This window comes from Berghia stephanieae, chromosome 4, assembly GCF_034508935.2.
Source record: "Berghia stephanieae isolate SIO BIC M18660-M18661 chromosome 4, UCSD_Bste_1.3, whole genome shotgun sequence".
Classification (NCBI taxonomy): domain Eukaryota; kingdom Metazoa; phylum Mollusca; class Gastropoda; order Nudibranchia; family Aeolidiidae; genus Berghia; species Berghia stephanieae.
Genome location: NC_088363.1, coordinates 66,983,567 through 66,987,357, shown reverse-complemented (window position 1 = coordinate 66,987,357; position 3,791 = coordinate 66,983,567). Strand labels below are relative to the sequence as shown.

The following is a 3,791-nucleotide window of genomic DNA, read 5'->3' as shown; positions in this document are numbered from 1 at the left end:
TTTAGGTTATTGCGCTATTAAATGCAAGGTCAACTTTAAATAAAAACAAAAATTGTCTTTGGTCAATTAAGAAACAAATCTACCTAAAGTCAGCACTGGAGTTTTAAATATGAAACATTTTTTTTTTTAAATGTTTATATTTAAATATTGTAAAGAAACAATTATGTATTACTTACATCTTCAATGTCATTATGAATGATAATCGGTAGAAAAGTGAATAGTAAACATCCCGTAATCAGGCATTGCCAATTCCTATTGCACCAGTCACAAATAGAATCAGTGAGCACCTGTTTACAGCCATTTATCTTGGAACCACTCTTAGTCCTTAGTCTTGGGTCTTTAAAGTACACCGACTTGCAATTGATGGCAGAAAGCTGAAATAAGTCTTGATTGGAACTAAATCTTCTACTCCATGGTCCAACACAGATCCTAAGACATGGTGAATGAATCAAATGAGAAAAAAATAGGATTTTTTTTCTTTTTACAGGATATATTTTCTCTCACAAGTTTAGTCTTTAAGAGAATACTTAGCATCATTCTGTTAAAAGTGTGGCTTTTTTTTTATCATGGTAAAGGCCTTCCATTTTTAAAAATATGAATAAGAATGAATGAATAAGAGATTTCATTAAGTATTTGTAAGTGTACAATTCAGTGCTTATGTATTTGTGTGGCATTTGCACATGTGTGCGTTGTGTGTGTTTGTATATCCTCAAACCGTGGAAAAACTATTTATATTATTTTTTAAAAGCTTATATTAAAAGCCTAACTCCTTCTATACCCTTTGACCAAAGAGAATAACCTAACCACGTTATTTTGGGGGAATCGTCATGGGATCTAAACACAAATGACAAGGGTTGTTATTGCAGAAAAGTCGAATTTAAAATTTTTTATTCTTAAAATCACCTCTCTCAAACTTCATGGTTAAGTTGGATGATGCTGCGATATATACAGGGTCCAGCCTCACCACCAACCCTCCCTCTCTCTTTCATCTGTATACAACACACATGCATTCACCCCCCCCCCCCCCCCCCCCCCCCCATACACACAGAGCCACAATGCATGCAAATACATGCACACACATACATACTATAAAAATAATGGGCGAGTAACCAAGGGTTTACTCACTAATTACCAATGTATTGAAGGTAGTATAATATAATATCCTGTCCATTGACCCTCCTTACAAATAGTATCCATTTTTAACATTAACTGTAACACTTTTTAGGACGACAAAAGGTTGACCACACATTCATTAAGCACTTATTTGAATCTGTGTCCTCAGTACTCCTTTTTCACATGTGTGACGGCTAGTTAATCGTTTATGAGATGCAGGTTAAAACCCATGGCTTCGTTTTACTGGCAAGAAAAACAGGCCACAATTCTTTTAATCCTTGGAAAAAAACTCACTGGAATATTTTTTATTAAAACCATAATATTCTTACCAATTTCCTTTCTAATTCTGATACCATAGCCATTTTCAATTATCAAAACTGCTTCCAGGATACCCTTTGAACTTTATACAGTCTCTTATTGCTTGCAATATAGTCTATAGTTCAAGTTATTTCCAGTAGTACTGCCATTAAAGATTTCATAATAAAGGTCCTAACAAGAAATAAAATGTAAAGGCATTGAGTGTATGAGGGTGATGTCGTTTTTTGTTAGTAGTTGTGTTGATGATGTGATTGTGGTTGCTGTAGTGGTGTTAGTAATTAAAATAATACTTTATTGCATCCCAAAAAAGGAATTTTTTTGTACAGACGTGTTATAATTTACACAGATAAGATTATGGAAATATGTCATAATATATTTATAATAAGTAAGCGGTTTCACAGCAAGAGTTGTGCTTTATATAGTTTCAGCACTGTAATATAGTTAAAATTGTCATTGTAAAGATTGCAAAACAAATAAATATTAATAAGTTAATAGTTACATATTAGGTAGTAAAGAACGAAACAATTATAGCTTGGTATGAAAAAGCCTAATTGGTAGATGGCAGAAAAGATTCTCGGTGTTCTCTCTGTTTTAAGGCGAGATACAGAAAGGGCGACCACTCCTTCCTGACATAATAACTGATGGTCTTAATGGATGATGCTGATCGTTTAATATTTGTTATTTTACTATTAACAAAATTTTAACAGATTTTTTAATAATTTAAATTTATTTTTTGTTCCTTTCCACTGCTGAGCAATTGCCTCCCCAACTTTTATACAAAAACGAAAAGGCACTTTCACTTTTTGTTGGATTATAAATTAAGTAGGTCTGCACATCTTATGTTTAATTATTTTCAAGCATTCTTCGCATTGAGCCTATCATCAATTGTTCTATGAAGGATTTGTAATGAGGAACTGCTGGATTAATTTGGTCCTTCAAATTTTAATGGTTCTATTGGTTCCTTCACTCTCTTAAAGTCAATCGCTAGCTCCTTTGTCTTGCCTGTTAAGCTCTAGGTGATGCGTATTCCAGGCTGTGAGATGCTGGTTTGGAGGCAACAGAGAGATTCATAGATTCTCTAATTAAAATTAACAAAATTATTAGCATTTTAAAACTAGTAACAGTAGAAAATTTTAACTTTCACTAGTCTATCAAGGTTTGTTCTAGAGTTTTTAAAAAGTGAGGCCTTCTGAAAGCTTCTCCGTCTTGCATCTCTTTCTTAGTATTTTCACCATGGATCTTTTGTCATTGTCAGTCGTTTATTATTCAATTTGTCAATCCTACTATTAGTAGGAATGCCTAGCATTTTTAAAACTTCTAGAACAAACCTTAATATTAGTGAAAGTTTAAAATTTTCCTAATGTGACCCATTGCCTTTTGGTTGTAACCCCCCCCCCCCCCCCCCCCCCCCCCCCCCCCTCTTTAGGTGAAATTCGGGTCCAAATTGTTAATTGTTATTTTATTGAAAGTTTTAAAGTCAAAGATTTCTTCCGTTTATAGAACGGTCTGTCTACTTCTGGACACGAAATTTGTGATAATCTCACGTATTCTAAACAGTTTAACCCTTTCCTTACGAGCCATTTTCAGAATTTTTCCCCAAAAATTTCACACCCACCCAACACAAAAATAGTTTTTTTCTCTTACTCAAACTGAAATGCAACAAATACATTCTAATTCTATCTATGCATATATTGATCGGCAAAATGAACTCTACAACACAGAGTCGCGTTTTTTATATAGCTATAACTATAATAAAACATTTTTCTTTAAATTATGTGATTTACAAAGATATCTGAATGATAAAAAGTGCTGGTTGAATCGTACGAATGTGACGATTTTATAATGAGTGGTAAGGAGAGGGTTAATTAATTCTTAGAATTAGTGGGCTTGCGTTATGAGACAAGTGAGAGAGAGAGAGAGAGAGAGAGAGAGGAAGGAGAGGAGAGAGAGAGTGAGAGAGAGAGACTGTGGAGAAGAAGACGTCTCTACTAAAAGTGAGAGATGAGAGACCAATGAGTTAATAGTATCTACTATTTAGTTAGCAGTTCAATGACAACGCATGAAATCAATGACAATTGACAATGAATGGACAACAACAATTTGGATCAAGTATCAAGTTTGAAATTGTCATATTCTTAATACTAGCTATAATGTAACTATTTTTATGAAATAAAGTGTTGTTTTTTTATTTCAAAAACAATACACACTATCACAAACTCAAAGTGCAAATGGAATACCCGTCGTGAATGTGGTTCAGAGTTTACCTGTCTAACAAGTCAAGAAAGGCAAAGGACTAAGAACTCATGATGAGGAAGACTACTAACTACTAGTGCTAAACACGGGGTGACAAAGAGTGGTCT

The 3,791-nt window shown here is 33.8% G+C and overlaps 1 protein-coding gene across 1 annotated transcript in view; it reads right to left on the bottom strand.

Moving 5' to 3' along the window:
* The window catches only part of LOC144971076 (lysosome membrane protein 2-like), a 67,838-nt gene extending 64,118 nt beyond the window's left edge, over positions 1-3,720 (bottom strand). The window contains exon 1 of the mRNA XM_078911424.1: positions 3,669-3,720. The gene's annotated coding sequence lies outside the window, so the exon portion shown is untranslated. The remainder of the gene's footprint in view (positions 1-3,668) is intronic.
* Positions 3,721-3,791: the final 71 nt, after the last annotated feature.